Source organism: Brienomyrus brachyistius, unplaced genomic scaffold, assembly GCF_023856365.1.
Source record: "Brienomyrus brachyistius isolate T26 unplaced genomic scaffold, BBRACH_0.4 scaffold120, whole genome shotgun sequence".
NCBI lineage: Eukaryota > Metazoa > Chordata > Actinopteri > Osteoglossiformes > Mormyridae > Brienomyrus > Brienomyrus brachyistius.
The window spans coordinates 330,348-356,911 of record NW_026042395.1 but is presented as its reverse complement, the minus strand read 5'-3'; the positions used below and the strand labels follow the sequence as shown (position 1 = coordinate 356,911).

At 48.8% G+C, this 26,564-nt stretch overlaps 1 long non-coding RNA gene across 2 annotated transcripts; it reads right to left on the bottom strand.

Moving 5' to 3' along the window:
• Window positions 1-11,552: 11,552 nt before the first annotated feature.
• LOC125727832 (uncharacterized) lies at window positions 11,553-25,040 on the bottom strand. 2 transcript variants are annotated; one of them, XR_007388866.1, is made up of 3 exons: window positions 16,237-25,040; window positions 15,999-16,148; window positions 11,553-13,182 (listed from the first exon to the last, which is right to left on the bottom strand). It is a non-coding gene; the product is annotated as an uncharacterized LOC125727832 (long non-coding RNA). The 2 variants fall into 2 exon arrangements; XR_007388865.1 differs by having other exon boundaries at window positions 15,999-25,040.
• Window positions 25,041-26,564: the final 1,524 nt, after the last annotated feature.

The following is a 26,564-nucleotide window of genomic DNA, read 5'->3' as shown; positions in this document are numbered from 1 at the left end:
ATGTGTGATGTAACTTCGGGGAAAAGGACCGGGGGGTTCGGCAGACGTAACGCCAACGATTGGGAGGTGGTGGGGTGGACGGGGGGGGGGGGAATTGATCAAATCAGAATGCTGCATCGATTTTGACTTGAACCCTAAAAACAAATCGCCAAGACCGTGCGATTGATAATTATCTTGGCCCGTTGGCAGCACGGTGATTCAGGAACTGTCCTCGTGACTAAAACGGAGGAATTCTTGAGTCAGATACCAAGTTGGTTTCTGAGTAGAAAAAAAAAATCGAGCTGAATAAATGGGGTAAAAGTCTCAAATTGCAGGTTATGCAAGTCGCTTTGGAGAATCGCAGCTGCTAAGCAACACTGTAATGGAATCGGCTCGCAATAATAAAAACAAGTCCCCTACAAGCAGAGAGCAGCGCCGCAGCAGCCAGCGAGTCGCCCCGGCGCTCTGCAGATCAAACGGCAAACGCTGAAATCTGCCAGGCTAAGAACCTCAACGACAGCCCCTTCACGCAATCGAGCACGCTGGCAGATTCACTAATTAGCGGAAGGTTCTTTTATTTTTGACGCTTCCGCCGAATTTGAGAGCGTAAATACCGACGCCAGAACGGAGCTCTGGAGATGAACATGCCGTGGTGACAGGGAGACTCGGCATTGCTGGGGGGGTAAAGGTGACAGTGCAGGGAGGGAATTAAGTTAGAGTAAAGGCTACGTGGTGATAGCCGGCCCCCCCTGACAGACCTCTCACTGCATTTCTCTGTCCCTCCCTTCTCTGGCCCTGCAGCACTAAGACCGTTTGCCACAAGTGCGCCCTGCCTCAATTTTGGCCCACTGCTCAGTAATGGCTTCTTCAGGGATAATAATGAGGCCGGGGGGAGGGGAGGCTCAGGCCTGACCGCGAGCTGCAGTCTCAGGCCGCTGCTCCCGCTGCCCGATCTGACGAGGGCTGACGAGGACGGCCTGGTAATCAAGGCCAGCTTCCCACAAGACAGCTGTCGGGAGGGCGTTATTTGCACAGCAAATGTGCTCGTGCTTAAGGACCTCAGACCAAATCCCTGAAAGTGGCTCTGCTGGTGTATCTTCTAGCGATATGCTCAGCTGGAGCGGCTGCCGTGTAAATGGATATAGTGTAACATTTGGGTAAAAACAGCTGAAACATGAATTGATTTGTAAAGAATGAATGCACTGCTCCACTGTTTGCTGGGAAGCAGGTGCTCCAGGAGGCGGGATGGGAATGTCGATTTGGTGAGAGGAAAACCGGTGCAGGATCCCGATGAAGCGGACGGATCCGCTCGCAAGTTGCGTCGCCCCAAAAAAAGCCAGATGCGATTTGTTTTCCCTGAAATTCAAATTGCTTCACGAATCAAACATCCGGTCTCAAGAGAAAGGAATGACCTAACTCCTCCTCGTCTGCCGTGCTGGGTCTTCGGGGCTTGACTTCAGCACTATTGTCTGAGATGGATAATAAGACTCCATCTGCAAAAGGCATTAGATGCACGTGTATGTAATTTTATTTGGAAAAGTTGCATTTTTTCGCTAGCCTATGTTGCACCTGCTAGCTGTACACTTCCCCGGCAACTAATTAGCTACGTCCTCGTCCCGTACCTGGAAGGATATCAAACAGGAATAACAACATTACTGCTCCCCGCAGTGATATCTCTTTGCCATATATTTACGTTGGGTGTTAGGTATTTGCCGCACTGCCGACCGAACCCTGAACTCGGCAATCTGTCGCGAATGCACACAAGGCGCGAGTGCCAAAGTCACCACGCTGTGAATAATCATTCCGGGACAGAACCGTGAATGACAGCCAGTCAGGCTGCAGCTTCTCGCTCCGGCACGGAGAGGGTTACGAATTCAGGCGGACGGACAGCTGCCATGGGGGTGCTGGCGCTGAACATGCCTGTGCTGTATCAGGCGAGGGGGGGGGGGGGGGGGGTTCAATGGGGGAAGAACTATATTGTGTAACAGAATTACGGCTTTACATCGAGTTCATCTGTCTTTTGCTCTAAGGGGAGAATGCCAGCCAGATATGTGTGCGTACGTGTGTGTGTGTGTGTGTATATATTACCGAGAGAGAGAGAGAGAGAGAGATAACACTGAATAAGATAAAACAGAAGACGACTGTAAGCATGCTGTGTGAGATGGGATTTAAAAATGGCAGACATGAAAGTTCGAAAGCGCTGTGGACACTGTGTCTCTCAGCGAGAGGTCACACCTCACAGGATCAGAGGAAGCAAACACACGCTCCGTAAAAAAAGCGTATGGTGGATGCCAGATCGGGGAGCCAAGTGCTCCCATACCTCTGAAACATTTAGAAAATAAAGGTGCCTGCTTAGCAGTGCTGGCTGAACTGCAGTTTTCAATCAATCTTTGTAAAAAAAAAAATAATAAAAAAATAACAAGGGCATGTGCCCTCATGTGGAGAGAGACACGGTGGTCGGAGCAGAACGGGAGACTCTGCTGTCACTGTGCAGGCAGCCAATGAACTGCAGCACAGTCATGTAAACAGGGCAGACGAGATTAACGTGAATGAACCTTCTGAAAAACACCGCCTTTTTCATCTCTACTTTAATGTCAGGTAGCATCTTGCTGGCGTGCTACACAAAGTCATAGAGATTTCCCATGAAATAACAAGGCTGGTAATCAGACAGCCTAAGTAGGACCTGAGACAGACGACAGAGGGGAGACTGGGAAGGAGGAAATGTACAAGCTTTTCCCTTCAAGCTGACGGGAACTCAGCAGAACATAATGACTTTAAAAGTAAAAACAAATTTGTTATCATTATTTACATCCTGTTATCTAAAATGACCAATATCTATCCACTGAAATTTCCATCCCCGGCAGTATGGGATGGTGCTGATGGTTATGAATCACGGATTTTTAACAGCGAGCAGGAGCCGTTTTCTGGTAGCTGGCCTGCCGTTTGCCATGCAGCTTCGACTACACTGCCTGCGCTGGACGTCCACGGCTCTCCTGTGGTGTGGACACAGCTGGGGAGTCCCCTCCAATCCCCCCTAGCTCCCACGGGAAATCCCGCCGGCGGGGCGAGCCCATTGGCCCGTCCAGGCGCCCGTTACGCATCGCGCGGGATAGTCTGTTCCGCCCTACATTTCAGCCGCAACCCTCCCTGGGATCGAACCTAATCAGCGTGGGTCACGAGTTCAGCGGCCCGTCCCCTTGCCGGCTGCCCTGTGACCTCGCTAGCCACCCACGAATACAGATGGAGCGCTTATTACTGCCATTATGGTAATGACGTCCGTGAATTCTACAGAGTCCATACCGCTCCTTTATTATGCACGCCGCTTCCACGGCTTCTCCTGCTTTTCAATTAGGGCCGAGAGGAGAAACGGGAGGGCGTGCCAGGGATTTGGGACGGAACTCGCTCGGCACCCTCAGTGGGCCGGCCAAAGACTGGATTGGCATCCTCTTCTCGTTGGCAGGGTCTTATTCCCTGTGTGGCGCTATGGCAACCCCTACCCCGCTGCCAGCTGGAAGGCCAGCGAGGGGCCGGCCTGGCACGGGGGCAGAGCCGCTTGGCACTCACACCCCGCGACATCTGCAGATTGGGCACCCCTGAGCGGTACAAGGGGATCTCATAGCGGAGGCTCGGGCCTGTCCGTGCAGCAACACGCGGAAAGCTTATGTAGTTTGTTAATTTAGTTGCCTCGCAGATGTTCCGATCCAATAATTTCCCCCCGTCTTCAACCGCGTACATGCGATACAGCGTGAGCGTCCACCTTGCTAGCGCCACGACACAGCCCCTCAGCTAAACTCGCGAATTTTTGGTGACAGGCCAAGCTTATTAACAAACACAGATTTGTAAAGTATGTCGAAGGATGCCGGCAGGATTTATGGCCAGATTCGTAGCTTTTTTTTTTTTTTGTGCCCGATTGTACTTTGAATTGTGTTACTACATATGACTTCAGCATTATGCTACTTGATCTATTTCCATTTATCTTTCATTCACTGACACAATTTTTTCATTAGAGGACTTCCATCAGGGACAACGTGGCGTGCCGCATAAAAAACCAATATGCCTCTTTCCGATGGCCAGAACAAATCTGAATGTGCTCAAAAACGGAGTTAACATACAGAGGACAAGAGCCTGATAATGTATTTGGCTACCAGCATTAGCCTGGGATTATATTATCGAATTATCACACTTTTTAAACCAGCATGCTATCTGTAGTATCCATGTACGAATGCAAAGCATGTTATTGGTCAGAGGCTACAGTTACAGACGAAAATGCAAACCAGCCTTGGAACATGGTTAGAGGATACTTCCTGTATTCATAACATGCTAAAAAACACATTAGATCTGTGTGTCATGAATAAAGCAAAACAGTGATGCTGCTGTCAGTCATACCTGGGAGGGTCACTTGTATTCTAAAATTGTTTGTATCATCTGCATGTGTTGTGCGGATGATTATTTCGTGGTTTTATATTAATAGTATGAAAGCTGTACAGTGTGTTGCAGGACTGATTTGTAATCGCTGCAACCAACAAATATATGGTCTGTCAGCTGGGAGGAGGCGGATATGGGTAATAATCGACACGCTCCACCCCAGCCGTACGTCGACAGGCTCACTGACGTTTTCTTGGACCGAAATATTGGCTTCGCCCGTCAAAGTCATGTGCTGCCACTCCCCCGGCCCGGAGCCAGGCCTCTCATCGCTGGCTCGCACTGTCGTAAATTCCTCCGGACGTTGAGGCGTGACAGGAATCCAGATCGCCCGCGAGCTGCCGAGCTCCTTGCCGGCGGCCCCTTTGAGCGCGCCGCGATTCCCCCCAAGGCGTCGCCTCACGCCTCACCTCTGATGACAAGCGTGCGGAGCCGGCCGCTCAATTGCCCGATCAATAGGACATCTGTGCGCGTCATGAAGACCACTGCGTCCATCAGGAAGTCCCACAAAAACGAGACAAACTGCTTCCAAATAAGCTCCATTCCGGCACGAGGACAAAAACAAACAAAGAAGCAGGGCCAGGCTTCAGCCACACGTCTGTGACGTGGACGGCGGTCATGGGAAGATGATGTCACACTGCTCTCCAACTGCCGTCCGAGCAGCCGGCCTGCGACTGATTAAAAATCCATGGTCCTCCCCGGGGGGGAGGCCCTCGATCGATACGTCTTGATCGATATCTTTGTCTGCTGACGTCGTGCCGATGTGCGGACATGACAGAGGTCGCCGCATACTTCCACGGCTCTCAGGCACGGTTATCGTCACCGACGTGCGGACCCTCCTCCCTCATATCGGCACTGAGGCCTTGAGCTGCCTTAAGCGTGAGCCAAAAACACAGAAGGTTCACTGCAAACCCAGCTAAGACGCGAATTACTGCAGCAAACACGCTTCAAAAAATAAACCATGAATGGTGTAGGTAATTGTAGCATAAATGACAGATTGCAAGCAACACCCCCTTCATTACACCACCACCCCTCCCGTGATGCCCCCTCCTTCTTAAAGAGCAAAACCTCATCAACTCCATCCTGTCACACTGGATAACAGGTGTACTGCCCATTATCCTTCAACAGATCAATACTTTTAACTATACATACATCGTGCCAGACAGGGGTGTCAGGGGGGCATGGATTTGGGGGGGCCAGCACTTTACAGGGGTTTATTTATACATAAATTTGGGTGGGGGTGGGGGGGCAGCAAGAAATTCCAGCTAAGCTCCTGACGCCAGATGAGATTTTATACGGACCAGTCCTTGTTCTCAGAGACTTGTAGACAACAATAAGTGAATAAAGCACGACAAGCCCCCTCCAAAGGAGGCTCATATGCACTTGAAAATGACTTTATTAGCAGTTTGCCATAGGGTTCCTTTGACACATTTCTTACATAAGTGCCGCAGCTCACCCCTTTAACGGTGTTGCATTGTGGGAAGACTGCCGGGGAAAAATGCACTGTCCCTGCGAGACAGTCAGAGTGACCTGACCCAGATCATTCATTCATCGCTCATCACTCACGCCGACGTGGCACGTGCCTTCGTGGGGGCTGCCTCGGACCCCGCTCTCGGACCATTACTTCCACGCGGCGGCGCGTCTTGCTGGGAGAGAGCCACGGTTGCCGTAAGAGAATGGTGCTATGTGTCAGCCTTCACAGACAGTTTCCGTGGCGACTGACAAAGCAGCTTTCTCTGTTGCTGGGCATCAGCTAGTCCCTCAGGCGCTTCGTCTGATTGGCTGAGGGTCACCGAGGGCTTTCGAAAACAGAAATGCACTAAATTACGAAATCAGCTGTGAAATTTGTTATGATGCTGGATTTAGGTCTCATTTGGAGCACCGGATTACGTAAGTTGTCAGTAGTTCTGGAACACAAGGTTATACACATTCAAAGCCACTAACTTCTTATTACCTGATTCTCCCGCTGTCATTATGGCAGATCAAAATACGAGGTAAGACAAAACGCGATGGGATTTAGTGAGCTTTCTTCCTTTACGATAATTACACAGGCCATTCTCTAAAAGTACAATGATGCGTCGGTCTGAGGTAAACATGGGTGTCAAATCTCTAAGCCCCGCCCTGAAAGTCCAGGTGCCTCCTTGGCAGGCAGAACGACTGGGAGACCACCTGTGCTCTGCAGCAGAAAGGGGGTGGGGTCATGAAAAAGGGGCGGAGACTTGAGATTGGGCAGAGTTTAATCGGTAACTTGGCCCAATGTCAGACTGGTGCGATGAAGCCGCTGCTCGGCTTGCAGCCGGAAGGTGACAACATCCCGCTGCTGATGTCTGTGGGACCCATAAATTTTCCATGACCCTGACTTTGTGCAGGCACGCCTCAGAATACGCCATTGTTCGCCACACGGAGCTCAAACCCAGCTGCTGAACTTGTTACACCAAGTTTAACCCATTCAGACAAATAAAGGAACAAAACAGCTACTTCCCGCTAACAACATCAAACAGCAATTAGCTCCAATGCTAATCTGACGTTTAGTTAGTTGGAGTCGCAGCATATATGGGAAATATGTGCGGCAAATCTTTAAACATTAACGGCCCACCGCCGCCCTCTGCCTCCTGCGCCCACACGCTTGTGGGAGTCCCATCCAGCTCTGCGTGTTTTCGGTGTTAGCAAACGGCAGGTTGCCATAGCGAGCCGGTAAACTGAGTCTGCTTGGAGTCCAGAGACCATCGGGGAACGCGGCCTGGAAATGCCACCTGGCGATGTTAACCTCGCTCGGCTCAGAGCGACAGAAGCTCGCTTAGGAAAATATTTTCAAAGAACAATTTTTTCAATTAAAACCGCGGCAGCCGCTGGCTCCTCCTTGTCATATTTACTCGCTTTTCTTTGCCTGAATAGCCTACGACTGAAAACGCAGAGAGGTTCAGTTCAACCACTAGGTGGAAAATATTTAGGAAAATGGCCTAATGAAAGATTATTAAATATAAGGTGTCAGGGTGCTTCTGGTGAGCATCTCAAATGAGAAGAGAGCGGGGAAATGGCCGGACTCATGAGGTTCGCATGGAAGACACACGGTGGAGGAAAAAGCACGACGTTAAGGCGAGTGTGGAGGCTCTCACAGGCGAACAGAAGCTTCTGCTGTGCTGATCTGGGTCAGTAGGCAGCCTGATGGTTGTGCCGCTGGATCTGAGCCCAACAGCAGCTGGTTAAAGTAGCAGGAGAGACTCTAAAGCTGCATCCCTCAGCAGACTGCAGAGCCTAGTATTATTGATAGTATTATTGTTAGTATTATTATTAGTAGTAGTAGTAATCGTAGTAGTAGAACACTAGTGGCGAAAATTGTGGAAATACTTCCAATTTTTAGAGATTGCAGAACTTCATTCCAGATAATCTCTAGTTACTTATTCATTTAATCATCCAATGTATGATATGTGTAGCATTCCTTTATTGTTTTTAGACATTACCGCCAATATTCATGTAGCAATTTTTAAAATTTCGTGCTGGAAATGCTAAAGGTTTCCACAATTTTGGCCACTGTTGTATTAGTAGTCATCGTTGCCGTTACTGATCGTTTTTACTCGTTTCGGGAACTGGATGTTATGCTGCAATAGGTCAGGCTCAGTTAAGCCCAGCAGCAGCCAGGAGTTCCTTCACGTCTTCAGGTTTGCAGTGAGAGCTTCACGCCCTTCGTTACCTCACTGCCTCAGTCATGACCGTCTGCATCACCGAGAACCAGGAAGTGGCTTTGTACCGAAGGTCTCAACGAGTACAAGATGAACCAGGAACCGGACTCACAGGTCCAGGGGTAGCCCCCCCATGCCCAGTTCCCCGGAGTCTGCTGTGGGTACGGGTTACACTGGCTGGTCTCCAGCACTGTGCCAAACTGCTCTGAATGCTGGTCGATGGACAGATTGCTCTTTGTGCTGAAGGGAGAGACTACAGTGCAGGACCAACATCTGCATAACAAAGCCAGGGTGGTGGGGGGGGGCGGGGGGGAGGGACATTCACATTTAGCTGTCAACAGCCTCCAGTTATACCAGTAAGCTCTCCAGATGTTCAAGCACTATAACTGCACTGCAATGTGAAATCATACCACTTTCTTTGTTCCTTAACTTGACATTTATGGTTTATACTAAATTTATCTTTATTTTAATTCAATTGCGCACATTAAACTTGCCAGAGGAGAAAACATACCTAGAATAATTTATAATGAATCTATTTAAAAACATAACATTGTCATCTATGTGACATGCATATGGAGAAAACACACTTAATTAGCATTGTAAAGTGGATCAGGGAGTCAAGCAGCAACTAAGACTTTCTAAGGGTTTCTAAGATGTTCTCTGTTTCATGGGTAGAACACAAACACACACACACACACACACACACGTTGGTGTTAATATCTTTGTGGGGACTCTCCATTCATTTCTATGGGCTAAACCCTAATCCCAACAATGACCTGAACCCCCACCCATCCTTAACCTTAACCATAAATAACCAAACAAAATGCAAGACTGTTGGCAGGTTTAGAGTTTTGATTGCAGTCACAGATTTTTATAAAACTGAGTTTCCCCTTGCAGGCCCCCCTCCCCCTAAAATATCAAAATATTTTTATTACATTATGGGGACATTTAGTCCCCACAAGATAATATATACATACCCCACCCCCCACGCACACACCTACAGGTCACACCTTCGGAGATGTCTCAGCACAGGGCGGAGGGATATGAATTAGGATTCTGGCCACACCTTGACTCACAATGGGGGGACTTTCTCTGTCAGGAGCAGTAGGTACTGAAGCCCTAAACATGCTGCCTGACACATTTTCGACAGCAGCCCCAGATCTGCCCTTTTTACACCACTGCTCAGACTCTGCCTGGAGCCAGCGGAGCACCTACAAACCCCCACCCCCCCACCCCCCCACCCCAAGTTCAAATATTTCACTTCCTAAAGATGAGCAGAAGCTATGAAACTAGTGCAGCAAGCTGTGTGTGCATCTCAGCGTCACACATTGTATAGCTATACAGCTTAACGAGGAAACAGCGCATCCCTTTACATTACACGGTACTGGCTGCTGGCCGTAGTGACACAAACCGCAAACGAGCTGCTTATCAGCGGGGCTGATCGCTTCATTCAGACTGGGCCGTAAATTTTCTTTCTTATCAAAACGTCAGTCAGCTGCAACTGGAAAATGCAGTCAGCACAGCGGAAACAACGCAATGTTTGCGCTACGTTTCCGTCGTACAGTCGAACATATTAACGCAAACATTCCCCCGCTCGCACCCGAAGTTTTTATTGGAATCCAGCGAATCTGGGAAAAACCTGCAGAATTTCGGTTTAAGACTCAAAACAAAACATCTTATGTTACCAACATAAGAACAGGACTGGGCTCTGTGTCAGATCTTATATATGGTCTCTGCACCTGTCATTCTCAGAGACTACCCTTAACTAACTACCTTTACCGTCAATTAGCTACCCTGTCTTTTGTAAATTTAAATCAACAGAACATTTAAGAGACAACTTAGCACTATGAAGGACTTTCTAGCAGTAAATATATGAATATCTGTTGTTTAACTTGAGGGCGTCAGTCACTTGGGAGCACTTGAGTGTAATTACCCAAAATTCATTGTTTTAGAAAGCAATATGGGTGACGTGCATGTGTTTTCATTACTTCATTCCTACAGCATTTCTTTATGCATAATTGAGTTCAATTGGCGGCTGGTTATTGAGCCCAGCTCTCCATCAGGGATGCTTAATAAATGCTTTAGACAAACCTGATACTTGGGAGCTAAGAAGGATGGACTTTAACCAATTGTTCCATTGTTAACCTATTGTTCTCCTCGCCACAGAGCACAGATGGCCTTTGCGATGGAATTTGTAACAGTGTTTTTCATAATTCCGTGCTGCTCTCCGATGAGGCAGCGGAACCAGTTGGGACCTGGAGCGTGATGGAGTGGAAAGGGCGCCAGGTGGAGTAGGTGGTGAGTAGGTAGCGAGTAGGTGGTGTGTAGGAGGCACGTCAACACAGAGATGGTGGAGAGAAAATTCTCCTGAAGATCAGCATGAGAGTGGACCCCGATGTTTGGGAGACGTCCCAGGGGCAGTAAAGGTCAGGCACCCTAAATTTGAATATCCAAACAGATACAGAGACCCCCCTCCCCGTGCACTGCCCCTGTACCCACCGCCCCCACCCCAGGCATTAATCATTTTTATATTCTAGTCTGTTTTCTTAATGATTCAGGTTGATGACAGAGGAGGGCTTGTCAGAAACCCAGGCAGATTAACTTCTCTGGGGGCACTAGCCTGACAAGGCTGCCCCACCCCCCCAAAAGAAGGCTGAAAGACAAATGAAAAAAACTTACCAGTAGGAGGGTGGAGTGGGGTGGGGTGGGATTTAGGAAGTTTACAGTAACTGCTCCATTTTCCCAAGGCAGGAAAGCACCCTGGGCTCTCGACTGAAGCCTAATATGGCCTAAGCATCCATCCGCCCCTGAAAAACTGAAAATAGGGGAGACAGGGGGCTCAGGTAGGACTTTCACAATAACAACAAAACATGTGCACCATTCAGATATGACCGTAAACTGTGCTCTGTTAAAGGGAAGGAGTAGTGCCCTATGGTGGCGAGGACATGGGTGTGGGAGGGGACAGAAAGGGGGGGGGACAGTGTGGGAGGGGACAGAAAGGGGGGGGGACAGTGTGGGAGGGGACAGAAAGGGCGGGGGGGCAGTGTGGGAGGTTCCATTGTCTGTATCTCACAGCCAGCAACTCAGTGGCTGTGAAAAGAAAAGCCTGTTACTCTCACGCAACTCCAAAAAAAAATAAAATAAATAACACAGGCTCAAGGTGTGATTTACTGGAAATTCTTCATAGGGTTTATAGTGTTGCAAGAAAGAGAAAACCACACTTTCGAACAAGGTGACTCTGAAGGGCAAATGGATGCAGATGAAGAGACAAGGGAAGAATGAAAGATTGATTTAAAAAAAAAAGAGGAGAGCAAGAAATGATCTGGCAATGGGGTTACTGTAAACTGTGAGTCATGATTAAACTACAGGTTGCCCTTCGCTCCTTATTCACAGCCATGGTGACTGTTAAGTGCCAGTCTAGGGATAGAGCAGAGGAGATGGCGAAAAACCCCCAACACACGACGAACAAAATAATCAGTAAAACAAAAGATTTATTACAAATGATACAAATAATGGCTCGGATAACAAACGATGGAAAACAAGACCCACTAACAAAAATACCAAGAGACAAAGCCAAAGCCATGTCTGTCTGTCTCTCACACAAGCAGCAAACGGTCATGACGACAGACCGTGACTGGGGCGGAGTATCGCTGATGGAAGAGCGCAGCCTCGTCTCTCAAGGGAACAGCACCCCTTTATACAGCCGCGCAGCCAATCACTGACGGCAGGAACAGGAACAATTAACCACCACCGCTGCCACTGGAATGTCCTGCAGCACAACGCAGTCACAGAGCAAAGCACCGCGAACACACCGAGACGTAACAGTGACTCACCGTCAAGAAGACCCTTGGAATTTCACAGAGGACCAGTACATCTGTACCAAACAAAAGTCTTGTACACTACAAAAGTATATATCAAAGGCATTGATTTGAAAGAGTTCACAAGCCTGAGCAGCTTTCAGAATAACTGAACAGAAGAAGAATTTCAGATTTAAATTAGTATTTCATCTGATGCTTTTATCCAAAGCAAAGTGAGGAATGATTTTGGGGTCAGACTGGTGGATTACTGGTCCTGTTGGGGTTAAGGGCCCAATGGTGATATGATTATACAGCCAAACACGGGATCCAATCCCAAAACCTTCCAAACACAGGCACAGACGCCTAACCCCCTTAGCCACCTAAATTTAACATCACACAAAACTGTTCGGTGAATTGTCTTTAATCTGCTACCAAGAACTTCAAAAACATACTAAACATGCCAATATATGCTACTTAGTATCTTATTAAGGTAACTCCAATACAGAACTTTATGAAAATCCTGTCATTGTTATCAATGCTTTGGAATGTGATTTTTACATTAGCTTGCCAGGTGGGAGTTTGGTTTGGACCAGATTCCCAGACATTTTTGTGAGCTGAACCAGCCATATGAGCTGTCTTAGGCATGTGATCTGTCCCAGCCATGTGATCAGTCCCAGCCATGTGATCAATCCCAGCCATGTGATCTGTCCCAGCCATGTGATCAGTCCCAGCCATGTGATCACTCCCAGCCATGTGATCAGTCCCAGCCATGTGATCAATCCCAGCCATGTGATCTGTCCCAGCCATGTGATCAGTCCCAGCCATGTGATCAATCCCAGCCATGTGGTCAGTCCCAGCCATGTGATCAATCCCAGCCATGTGATCTGTCCCAGCCATGTGATCAATGCCAGCCATGTGATCAATGCCAGCCATGTGATCCGTCCCAGCCATGTGATCAATCCCAGCCATGTGATCAGTCCCAGCCATGTGATCAGTCCCAGCCATGTGATCTGTCCCATGCCGTTCTGTCTAAGCAGCCAGGCCGTTGACACTCTGGGTTTATTGAGCATCCGCAGTAGTTTCTTTAGTGTTACATGACGTAGTGCAGCTGGATGAACTCCGCTGGCTTCACGGGGACCCAGTTGAAGTGGCGGGATCCTGCTGGGCTTCACACGCTCTCGCGCTGCTGTCCGGCTGGCCCGCGGGCCTTGGCGGGAGGCACCCTGAGCAGGGTGAAGGCAGACGGCAGGGTGCTACCACGGAATGGGGGCTGGTGACTTCATTCACCATGATGATGTACTCACCTGTTATGTAAGAGTAAGTCAAGAGTGAATTCACTAAGGACCCCAAAGAGACAGAGCTCAGAATTTTAGAAAACAAAAGAGCAGAGAAGTAGATCACTAGAGAAGTTTTTTTCCTACATGTTACTACTTGTAATAAACCCAGTTTCCAGTATTAATGCGCCCACCTTTGGGTAAAACGCAATTCTACTAAAAAAGATGGAAGGCGGATCTTTTATTTTCCATCTTGATCTGAAGTGAGGCTGATATGATTGGCGTCACCGGTCTAGACCTCCCTGGATCTGTCTTACAGCAGCCGTAGACGCCACCAAAGACTGGAGAGCGAGTGCAAGACATATGCAGTTCTAGACCCCATTTTTTGTATTGGCCCTCCTGAAAAATAATTACTCTAAAATCAGTTAGCGATTTGTCCCGTATTCTCATATACATTTTGCTCTGCAAATTCATCATAGGGGACCCTCCCCCTCAGCAAATTTAATTATTGGAGAACCGGGGGCAGGGGGGTTCGCATCCCCTTAAGAGTCACCCCTAGTGCAAGGGTTCATGAAACAAATTATACAAAAGCCCCAGGTGGTGTCTGTATTGTTTTTACAGCAGGCAGTGCAGTGCTCAAAAAACCATAACCAGAAGGTTGCAGGTTCAAGTCCCATGAGAATCCTTAAGAGCAGGTACTTAAACTGAGCTGCCCCCGTACACACATCAAGCCGTTTTGATAAAGGTAATTAAATGTATACATTACATTTTGCCTGTTATAATGACTTCCTGGCTTTGGCTGTCAGCTGCTCTCTGCCCCAACCTGCAGGAACCCGCCGTTCCCACAGCCCTGCGACCGTGTCGACCGCCTGCCTGTGTCACATCTGGTCCCCCTGGTCACGCCTGGCGTTTCACACACCTTGTGCTTTCATTGGGGGGCATGACCTTCCCTACTGCAATAGGGCAGCGGCCAAATCTGACAGAACAGCCAACGGCTGTTATTCAGGCACCGATCTTTCCCACACCTACTAGACTTTTCATTAATCTGGCTGCCCCCCTCCTCCCCACGTCACCTCGAAGGACAAAAACTTCACTAAAAGTAAATTTCTGCATTCCGAAGTAAAAATGTGTTTGCGCTTCTTGTTGCATTTGAAATAAATCACGTATTCTCCTGGAATAAAGAGCCTGTCAGTACTGCATTTCAGATGAACTACTGGGCTTAGGGAAGTAGGTCTACACAAGGTCTACATTTCATATCTTTATAGACTGCACAAAGCGGTTTGATGGTCTGTGTGTACTGGGGTTGTTGCTGAAGATGAGAAATATATGTGAAAAGGAAACAGAATTCCTGAGATTGTGATACTAGTAGTGAAAACTATCATATCACACCGATCTGAGACCTTTACAGTGTTTTATACAATTAGCAACATCTCAAACCTTTTTGAATTTTAGTGGAAAATATGGCTACTTTCATACTTAAAAATGTAAATTTCTAAGCAAATATACTTTCATGTAACCTGATATTGAACAACTAGTTCTTATTAGAGGAGATTTTCTTTTGGGCAGAGTGATTTTTTTTGGACCAATAGCTTCATTCAGTTATATATACAAGACCATCCATCCATCCATCCATCCTTCCATCCATCACCACTTATCCAGTACAGTGAATCTGGAACCTGATCCAGTGAGAATAAGGCAGGGGATACCCAGGATTGGATGCCAGGCCACTGCATATATGTAAATTTGAATAGTATAGTTTAAAGAACCTGAACATTTGTTAAGCACTATAGTGTGATTAAAGAATAGGGTACCGGCCCCTGGAAGATACATATTTATAACCAAGAGGGAAGGTCTGCTTATGCCCACATAAGGTCACATGGCTGTGCACGTTTCTATTGGCAGTGCTCGAATGTCACCCCCACCCAGCTGAAACACGGCTGCCCCCCCCGTGCACATGTGCCATTCTGTTTAGCTGGCATTTACAGTTTGGTTTCTATTTGTATTGACACATCCTGAATTTAAATCCACACAAAGAACGCGTCTTATATTCTGTCTTAGTTAAAGGGGTGTTATTTTATTTGCTTAATATTTATTTTTAAAGGCCGAAAATAATTTTAGCGTGCTTATCGTGTCTGAATACGAGGTTGGGGATGAGCTACATTAAAGTCTAGTCTGCAGAACATAGGCAGCTTTAGTGATGTGAACCCAGTTTTAGAAAAGCTGCATGGAGGTTCCTCAGATGGGACCATCTGTTCAAATGAGAAAAATGTATGATCATGATTCATGATGAGAAAAACGGAACTGAGCTCTCAAGGACTGCGCTCCATACACTCCATAACACTCTGCACCAAGCACATATTTTACCCCCATACAGTAACAGGCCCCTCCCTGTCCAGCAGAGTTTCTTCCTATCTGCAAAGGTAGCTACTGACAACCACTTCTCATGTGTTTTTGGATCTACGCTTGTTTTTCACCATGAAAGTTTCTAAATTTATTTTTTTTTATTTGCAAAGTAAGAGATGAGAACGGTGCCAAAAATTGCTCGAACCACTAGAGCATCTGATTTTCCATGCGTCAACCGGACAGGAATCACCGTCACTATTGATTTCAGGCTCATCGATGGCCTGAGAACAACCTGTCGCTCACAAACAGGCCTAAAAAGCCATGCGGTCATATGCACCGGGGGATGAAGGCGTACCCACCTTGAGCGACTTCATTTATACTGCCTTCAGAAACACAGCTGGGTTTGACAGTGTCCGTGTTCATCAGAGGTTTGGGGCGACAAAGTCTGTCGGGGATGGTTATGCAATTCTGGACATGGCTGACACCATCAGCGAGACACATACCTTCTGGATCGTGCCGAAACTTCTCCAGCTGCTAATTAGCTGCTGATTAAAAGCTTCCTGTGTCCTGAGCGAGCGTTTCCCACGGAGGCTTCCGGAGAACCAGCGCGTCCTGGCGCTGCCCTGGTGGGCGGAGCCTCCCATCCCTCGTCCCTGGAAACACAAGCCTCAGACAGGGGGGCGATTCTAAGATTTTTTTTTTTTTTAAATGAGGGGCCATAATTCATACAGAGGGACCAACCTTATCGTCGGCCAATGATATGATTTGAATCATTGACTGACAGGGGTAGGATGCACTCAACGGGCCAATCAGCTTATAGAAGAGTGCCCAAAGGCAACAGGTCCTGAGAAATATGGGAAGTGAGTCAGTGCTGTGCAGTCAGTGGGGCCTAACCAAAAAAAAAAAAATGTTGAGATGCTATAACTGGAGCGCCTAAACTGTTACATGTCCCTCGATGTCGATGGAGCCTGCGATCACACTCCTCCACGAGGGCCCGGCTGAGGTGGGGTGGTGGTGGCGGGGGCTATGTGGGACTGAGCCCGTTAAGCTGTGGAGCATGCTCCCTACAGCCATTAGCTTCTCAAACCTGAGCCCCCCACCCTGTCAGGACTGAAAGGCTTCCCTGAGAGCGGGACTGTGTGCGGATATACACGTCTGTTTGCTGTATCCCTGCAGGGACCTCACACCGACTTGCACTCCAGCGTGAGCTACGATTACAAGCCCCACGCCAACACGACTCGAAGACATATGAAAGGCGATCGTGGAAAACATAGCCGGCACGCTTTCCCTCGCAGCGGTGGGAAGGAGTGCGGCTTTGTGCATGTGCTTCTTCACGTGGGAACATGAAAGAAGGCCCCAGAATGAGAGCTTCTGAAATACCTTCCAACTGACTGTCATAATACAAATATCACCAAGCTCATTGTTTTATCCAAATCAGCCTGCCTGTCTAGCTCACTCACCTGCATGCACGTCTGACTATACTGCCTGCCTGCTCACATATCTACCCCCCTGCCCACCTACCTGCCCGCCTTCCTGCCCACTTATCTCCCTGTCTGCCCACCTGCCTGCCCACTTATCTGCCCGCCGACCTCCCTTCTTGCCCACTTATCTGCCCACCTACCTGCCCCCTACCTAGTCACCTACCTGACTGTCTACCTACCCACCTACTTGCCCACCTTCCTGCTCACTTATTTAGCGCCGTGCATTGATGGGAATTTTTCCCTTCCGCGGATGTTGTGTGAGCGCCCTGAGCACTGCGCATTGAGGGGAATTTTTCCCTTCCGCGGATGCTGCGTAAGCCCCTTTAGCGCCGAGTATTGAGGGGAATTTTGCCCTTCTGCGGATGCTGCGTGAGCCCCTTTAGCGCTGAGCATTGATGGGGAATTTCTCCCTTCCGCGGATGCTGCGTGAGCCCCTTTAGCGCCGCGCATTGACGGGAATTTTTCCCTTCTGCGGATGCTGCGTAAGCCCCTTTAGCGCCGAGCATTGATGGGGAATTTCTCCCTTCCGCGGATGCTGCGTGAGCCCCTTTAGCGCTGAGCATTGATGGGGAATTTCTCCCTTCCGCGGATGCTGCGTGAGCCCCTTTAGCGCCGCGCATTGACGGGAATTTTTCCCTTCTGCGGATGCTGCGTGAGCCCCTTTAGCGCCGAGCATTGAGGGGAATTTTGCCCTTCTGCGGATGCTGTGTGAGCCCCTTTAGCGCCGCGCATTGACGGGAATTTTTCCCTTCTGCGGATGCTGCATGAGCCCCTTTAGCACCGAGCATTGATGGGAATTTTTCCTTTCTGCGGATGCTGCGTGAGCCCCTTTAGCGCCGAGCATTGACGGGAATTTTTCCCTTCCGCGGATGCTGCATGAGCCCCTTTAGCGCCGCGCATTGACGGGAATTTTTCCCTTCCGCGGATGCTGCGTGAGCCCCTTTAGCGCCGAGCATTGACGGGAATTTTTCCCTTCCGCGGATGCTGCATGAGCCCCTTTAGCGCCGCGCATTGACGGGAATTTTTCCCTTCCGCGGATGCTGCATGAGCCCCTTTAGCGCCGAGCATTGACGGGGATTTTTCCTTTCCGCGGATGCTGCGTGAGTGCCCTGAGCGCCGCATTTTGACGGGGATTTTTCCCTTCCACGGATGCTGCGTGAGTGCCCTGAGCGCCGCATTTTGACGGGGATTTTTCCCTTCCGCGGATGCTGCGTGAGTGCCCTGAGCGCCGCATTTTGACGGGGATTTTTCCCTTCTACGGATGCTGCGTGAGTGCCCTGAGCACCGAGCATTGATGGGGAATTTTTCCCTTCCGCGGATGCTGTGTGAGCACCTTTGGCTTGGCGCATTGATGGCGATTTTTCCTTTCCGCGGATGCTGCGTGAGTGCCCTGAGCGCCGCATTTTGACGGGGATTTTTCCCTTCCGCAGATGCTGCGTGAGCCCCCCAAGCACCGTGCCTGGGAACCAGGAAATGGGCAGCTGCTCTGTAATTTAGTGCCGCCACTCTCAGACTGAAATGTGATACAGCGGCGTGCATGAGTATGGATTTGAGTGTGTGTGCATGTGCGTTAGTGTGCATGAATACATGTATGTGTCTATGCCTGCGTATCTGTGTGTGTGCATATATCCATGCATGCGTGTCTGTGTGTATGTTAGTGTCAGTGCATGCATGTCTGTGTGAGTCAGTGTGCACAGGTGCGTGTGCGTGCATACATGTCTGTGCATGTGTGTGTACATGTGTGTCTCTATATGCATGTGTATGTGCATGCCTGTGCATGCATGTCTATGTGTGTGCATGTGTGTGTGTGCATGCGTGTGTGTGCATGCGTGTGTGTGCATGCGTGTATACTCCTTGTTTTCTTTTTTTAAGTGATATTCCTGCTTCCTTTAATGACATATGAGCTAAAACGGTAGATCAAACGCGCTGTGAAATTGAAGCCTTCCTTTCAAATAAAAATACACACAGACGCACACAAGGGCACGTACACACACACACACACACATACACACACACACACACACACAGGCTTTTATTACATTGTGGGGACATTTTGTCCCCTCCAGAGTGATATAAACCTAATCCACACTCACACAGACTGCTACTAAAAAGGCAGCCGTCCCCTTTCATTGTGTAACTGGTTCCCTTTGTCCCCCACTGGTGGAATCCAAATTGCACTCATGCGGAGAATCGCTCCCAACAAGGGACCTGCACACAAAGACAATCAGCTGCCGAATGACCCATCCGCGAGCTCGCCGGCTCACTGTAACGCGTCTCGGTGCTCTTTAACAGCCCTGGCTGGCCGGTGGAGGAAGCGAGGCCTTCTCAGCCTCCTAAGATAGCTCCCTTTACTGTCCATGTAAGGCCCTCTGTTTTTACCCTCATGCCGACTCAGGGATTCTGCCAAAGCTAGGGCGAGAAGGCCCAGCACGGCTACCGCAGGAGCAGCAGGCCTCAGGGTTGTCCCAGATACGAGCGGCCAAACCTCGGCTGTTTCTGCAGCGGTCACATGCTCGGCGTCTCCTCCGCTGACACAACGGTGCTCAGCTGGCACCGCTAGCACTGCTACAAATTGTGCAGACATATATATTTTCTTTTTATGCGCATCTATAATTGCATGTACAGAGGGAAAAAAAATACAAGGATGAACTGTAGGAAAACGACGGTTGAATTACGACGCATAGCATAGATGGTTTCCAGAAGTTGTGTTATTTTGCTAAATGAGCATTTGTGATATATAGGTTTTATATAAGGCTGACTGTGGCAAATCCTCTCTCATCCTGTATTCCCTCAGTAACCTCCAATCTATTTGTAGATGGAATTACTGCTGTACCAAAAATGAGAGCAAAAAAAAAAAACCAGACTCATACCCTCACCTCCCTCCAGCCATTTCTCAAAACACCTTTTCTGGAAATATTTCCTTGTTGACCCAATAATGGGTAATTAGTATTATGAATAAAATCCGTCTCACAGTGTATTCCGTCCGACTTCCATTTGCTCATCCTGGTCAGGGAGGCAGGACAGTTTATTTAATTCAGTTCAATTATTTCATATAGCGCTCCTCAAATGCCACTGACCCTGAGTGACTGTTTGTAGAAATCTCGGCACTGTCGAGGAATAAAGGCAGTTTTGTTCCTGACTATACTGTGAAATCTTCGGTCATCTTTGTGACTGGTATTTCTGATCCAAGGTTACGACAGAACATATAAAAGTACACTCTGAACGGAGTCGTGCTCAGAACAAGAATTAAAACTGCAAACATCACTGCGAAGAATAAGATGCAGTAACTGTAAGCCGCTTGGCAAATGATAATGACCCAGATATGACTCTTTATTTAGGCCAGTCCTGAACTGACACCATTTTATTTGCTTCCCACGTCTCTGTGGCACTGAGAAATCTCCAGCTTCCGGCAGGCAAACCCAGCCTCCTTCCTGAGCGGAGGCTGATTCAGTGGTTAAAGAACTGGCACACGATTGGGGAAGAGAAGGGAAATGCTGTTGTACCTTCTGGTGACGTCAGAAGGTTGTGTAAATCGAGAGAAAAGCGAAGTTGCACCTCTAACTCTGATTGAGAGTGAAAGCAAAGGAAATGAACAGCGCTGGGTCACTGGCCCTCTGATCATGGAGACACTAACCTGGCAACACGTTCCTGCTCCCCAAGGCTGTCCTTCTTTATGTGACCAACAGGTGGCGCTCTCCCGTTTGCCCTACCATTGAGGCAGAGAGAAGTACGTGAAACGAAATTACTGGGGACCTTCCCTGTACAACATACCCCGAGTCCCCAAAACGGGAGGCACCCAGGAACCGCACGCTGGCCCGTAATTTTCCGTAGGCTGGGCCATGGTGTATCAGCACTAAGCCTAAAGTCTAAATGTTAAACAGCAAAGTTAGCAATTACTGTAATTACTACTGTGAGCACAGTGGCAGACTGCGAGCAAGGTCCATGCTGCTAAAAAGAATTTCGCTATTAAAAATGGTTTGTGGGCGCTTTAGAGATATGTCTAGATGATTTCGAATTGAGACACGTCCATGCTGATCCCCGCTCACACTCATATAGCCATTCGTTGTATTTATTGCACTCACTGTTCTAATTTGCACGCTTTTCGTTACTCCTGTGCCGTACCGTTTTTGCGTACTTCCTATTTGGACTATTGCTTTATTTGCACTACACTTGCGATACACCACACCTGTGGTGTTTGCACTAATTTTTTTGTCCTTTTATAATCACTCTTTTTAGCACCGATCAAGAAAACGTACCTTAATCTAGTTGTACCGCAGAGCAATGACAATAATCTATTCCTGTTCTCTTATTACCTGTACAACTAGAAATTAACTGAATTTCCTGGTCCTTTTTTATTACAAATTTTTCACTGGAGGTTACAGTTGAACTGCATGCACACCTTGACCTGACAGATAAGCCCCAAGAATCCTTGAATTAGTTATTTCATCGCTGCTCTTGTTACTCTTGCACGTGAGTTTTGCACTCAGCTGCACTTAACAAATATGAAGGGACACGATAAATAAAGTGATTTGATTTGATGTCTCTGTGCGGAGTGTTAATGAGGAAGAACAAAGCAGTTTCTCATGCAGGACGCTTTAGCGGGGAATCTGCAGACCTTGAATTCCAGGGGCAGCTGAGCTGACTGTATAATGCAGCACCTGCCCATTTCAAGCGCATGACGCTGAGCCAATGCAAAAGCGTGCACTTTTTTCTGCGTGTTAAATCCACTCCCAGGAAAGGCGTTGCCCATGTCCCCCGAAGCGGTCCGATGTCATTCCCTGCAGGATGCGGTGGGCTCGACAGGCCCGCCTTGGAAAAACGGCGCTCAGACGTGAGCGAGGCACCGGCACCGGCGACGGCAGACGCCCGGCCGTCCAGTCAGCCAGACGTGAGCGAGGTAATTACCGCGGCGCGGCCCAGCAAGGGAATTCACGCCGCCACTGCCTTCCCATCACTGGCGGTCACTCAAATCACCGGCAGAGGGACGACGCTCTCCGGAGTTAGAGGAGGGGGAGGAGGGACTTGTCACCGGCGGCAACTCGCTCACTGAGAACGAACGCTGTCAGGCTTGAAGGAGCGTTCATTACCCCGCAGGACAGGAGTCGCTCCGGAAGGCAGAGCCATCAGCCGAGCTCACGTCAATTGAATTTCTTACATAATCCATCCATCTCCCTTACTTGCTGCCCAGCAGAGGGACGCAGGGAGCCCACAGCCTGTGGCAGGAAGGGGAGGGCACCAGGCAGGGGGACACCTGGGACAGTATGCCAGTCCATCGCAGGACACACACACACACACACACCGTGGGCAGTCACCCACACACCTACAGCCAAGTTATCAGACTATGGGAGCAATGCAGTGTACATGGAAAAAACCAGCACCAGCACTCAACACCAGCAGATGCAGACCCAGTTCTGAAGGTGTGAGGCCACACTGCTACCTACTAAGCCAACCCGCTACCTCTTTGTAATTATATAATATTAAACACGCGCAATGGGCAGTTCATTAGCTACGCCTGCTTGCTAACACGAATAGCCTGCTCCTCCAAGCAGTGAATCGTGGTTTCTGACTGGATTCATACAGAATGCTGACAGCTCCACTTACTGTTCGACTCGAAGCAACAGAGCGGCCGAGACGCCTGATCTAAGTGGTTTTGTGGCGCGATTATTGGCGCCAGACACCGTGGGTCCAGCATCGCAGAAGCAGCCTCCCTTCTGGGATTTTCAGTGTGTAGGATTTACGAAGAATAGTGAAAAAAAAAACATCCAATCAGCAGTGCTTCTGGTGCCGAGAACACCCTGTTAATGAGAGAGGTCAGAGGAGAATCAGCGGACTCGTTAAACTTAACAGGAAGGCCACAAGTGCAAAAATAACAGGCTAGTACAACAGTGGTGTGCAGGAAGGCTTCTTTGAATCCACAACTCACCGTTCATGGAAGTTTTACTTACAGAAAAATGTTCTGAGGGCAGAACGAAAAATGATTGGTTCAGAGAGATAACCAATCAGACTGCGGAGGTGGTGGGTCCAAGCAACTAGAGAAGGTGGGACCAACCAATCATGTCTTGGTCTCGCCTCCTGTAGTGGTTTGGAACCCCCCACCTCTAGAAATCTGATAGGTTATCTCTCTGATTGGTCATAGACTACTCTTTGCCTTGCAGAGAAGATTCAGGCCCAGGCCTTGAGCCTGTGGTGTACAGTATATGTCCCTAATTACTGCCCAGCACAGCAATTAGCCACTAGAAAAAGGAACTGGTGGGCAGTGCAAGGAACTATAACATTTTTAACTGCCTTTTTTTGTCAGTAAAGGCGGCACACAAAAGGTGCATAATCGTCAAAGGCACGTTTGTTTGTGTGGCAATTTCTTGGCTCGGTTCACAGTAAGGCGAGCCCCGACGAGACTCCGAAGTGTGCTTTTGGCTGCTTGATGCTTAACGCTTCTTGCCTGCAAGCTCCCATAAGGAGAGGAGAAACCTCAACAAACAATTTGTTTGCAGAGGATACGCTAAAACGCCGGGACGCGAGAGAGGGCGCGCGCGGCCCCTTCCGTCAAGCAGAAATCCCTTTGTTCGTTCGGCAGGTTTTTCATTTTTGCATTTAAATATTTTTGCATTTAACCTGAACTTGGCAGGATATCTGCAGCAGCCGGCTCTTTCGGTTGAAGCTGTGCAACACCCGGGCCTCTGTGAAGGCTGCAGGGGCAAGTCCCCGCGACTCAATGCGACCGCCGGCTTCACCATGTAATTAAAACCATTGAGCAACAAGCCGCGTGCTAATTTCAGGTTCGCGAGCGGCGTGCGTATTCCGACAGGCAGGAACGGCCGCCTCACACGCCCAGCGTACCCTGAAGAGAGGGTTTACTTTCCCTTCCTCGGTCTGCTTAGGAGCGGATCCGGATACGGGTGACGCATGCGTCGTGGAGCATCATTCTGCAAATCCCATCATTATGACCTCAGCTATTGAAACTACAGATATATAAACTGGGGCCGGATCACGCCAAAGAGTGTAATCCTTGCGCGGGCGGCATCTCTTTGGATGTGGGTGGATGCGAGACTGGAGCCCCCCAAAGCTGTCAGGCCTGTACACAATGGGAATTCTGTCTCCTGGGGCTGTTTTTTTTCCCTGCATTAATCCGCCCCGCTTCACGATACGCCACCGAAAAAGCATGGCATTGTTGTCATTTGCGCACACTTCAACAGCCCACCCCGACGCGCGGGCGTCTGTCCTGGCATCCAGCGGAGAGCGGCGGGGCCAGCTGGAGCGCAGACTCACGCAGAGAGCCCCCCCCCCCAGGTATAAAAAGCAGCCCAGACAATGCCTGAAAGGTGTGGGCACTGCTAGTACCGGCGCCACACCCGTCATCAATTCCAAATGAATCTCTTCCACAACATGGGTGTCCCCAACAGTGTGACTCTGCGCCCTTCAGGGTCCCAGCCAGCAGCGAACGGGCCAGGAGGACAAAGAGACAGAGAAGAAAAGGAGCAAAGGGCTTTGGGGAGGTCGTTCTCATTTAATGAGGGGTATGGGGGAGCAAGAACCGTGTGGAGCAGATGAAATCTGGGCCCTCATTTTAACCGCTCGAGTTTCATTACTTACTAGGAAGTCAGACCACATGGATGCTGAGCTGACACCTGCAAAATAAAGTTGCCCAATTACCCTCAAAACATGTGCCACACCGTATCACATTAACGATATTATACCCTGCCTTAGACTTAATGTCGATCCGTGGAGCGCTTGCAAAACACGACCCTATTAAACAGTTTAAATAGTAATACAACTCCTGGACACTTCCTTAGCAACGGTGAGCTGAACACAATAAGGCGAAAAACAGCCCAAACACAGTGTTTTCTTGGCCTGAAAAATGTAAAACAAAGAGGGGCTTTATCCTCCTGGAAAACTCTAATTAATATCCATGCCTGAAGGAGAAACTCACCCGCGCCCCCACCCCCTCCGCATTCCCTTCTCCTCTGATTTAGTGCGTTGTACCCTGGTAGACATCAACCAGAGGAACTGCCCCGAGAGAGGGAATTCCTAAGCTCTTACACACATGCCTTTGGACACTGTTTTGTAACAGCCAGCCCCCGACCCCCCCCCCCCCCCTTTTTAAAGTGCTTCAGAAGGGGTTAAGTCCCCTTGCAGCGGCATACAATTCCCTCCATATGTTTGGATTCCTCTCCACGTTACGTAAGGCGTGAGACATGCGAGCAGAGCCGTGGGGATTAAAGGCTGGGGCCTGCATAAGGCCCGGACCGCGTCCTGCGCAGCCTCCAGCTGCTTCCAATCCGGACCCCTCGCACCTGCCCGCATTTATTATCTCTGCCGGCAATGGGAACTGGCTCATTTTTCAAACTTCAGACCTCTACAATAGGTAGGAAAAATAAATAAATAAACAAATACATAAACAAAAATAGGCCTTATTTTCATTTCGTTGTTAATGTATTCCCCTCACGTGCTCTACCCTGTGTGGGGGGCAGCCGTAATAAAAAAAGAAAAGTCAGTTTCTATACGGCCTTTGTATGTTTTTTTTCTTCTTATTTATTCTGCGGTGGCGATGCTGCCTACGTCGATTTACCACGCAGTTGGAATTTACGTTGGTGTCCCGATGGACCGGGGATCTGAAAAAGGCCTGGAAAACCGGCCTCCTCTTCCGTACTTCAGTGCCGATGGAGTCCTGCCGTTAGGTCAGTCGTAACCTTGTCACCTCGCAGAGGCATCGGGACAGAGAAACAGCGACCGCTGAACGCATCGAGAAGGAACTCACACAGAGGATGTTACGTCGTCATTGATTCACCGGATAAGCACTGATTTCATTTGTTGTTAGGTAACATAATATCCATGTTTTGAGTACAACCACAAGTCATTGTCATTAAAGTTGTAGTGGATTAGCGAGCCCTGCACGCTTTTTTGGGGTGCGGTCATTTGGAGAGTGGGTTGTTGGAATACCAAACATCTATGACCCCTATTGTGCTGCTAAATGTTCTACTAAAGCCTTTCTGGGGCAACCATAATGGTGCCAAGATTCCCCTAAACCAAGGCTCACTGTCAGCAAGGGGACTCTCAGAATGGATTCAGACATAGAATTGCAGGCAGAAGTAGGACAGCAGGGGGCGCAGTAGTTAATGACATGGACCCATTATTGAATTGTATTTCTAGTAGGGGTCCTATTGCAGGTATGCACTGTAGTGCCAGTTTAAATACTGGGAAGGACCCTGCTGGAGCATCTTTGAGGTGCTTATTTGGAATTACGCCCACAGCACACTGAGCTGTAGGTAAAACCACAGGCCGATTTGGACAGAATATTAAATATAAAAGCAGGCTATCTGCATGCTAGTCCAAAGGTGATTTTTTTTTTTTTTTTACTCACAAGCATGATGCTGACTTGGTACTGCAGGGTTTTTGAAAAGCAAAAGTTTACTTCGTCGGCTGAGATAAATATTTAATGATTCCACCGAGTTTCAGTGCAATTTTTCTTTTTTCTGCTGCAGCTTAAGGTGGCTGGGAATTAAGGCCCCCTCTTGCTTGTCTTACGACGTTTACGTTTTATAGTCGAGCGGTCTGCCACATGGGGGCGCTCTGCCATGATGTCCTCGCAGG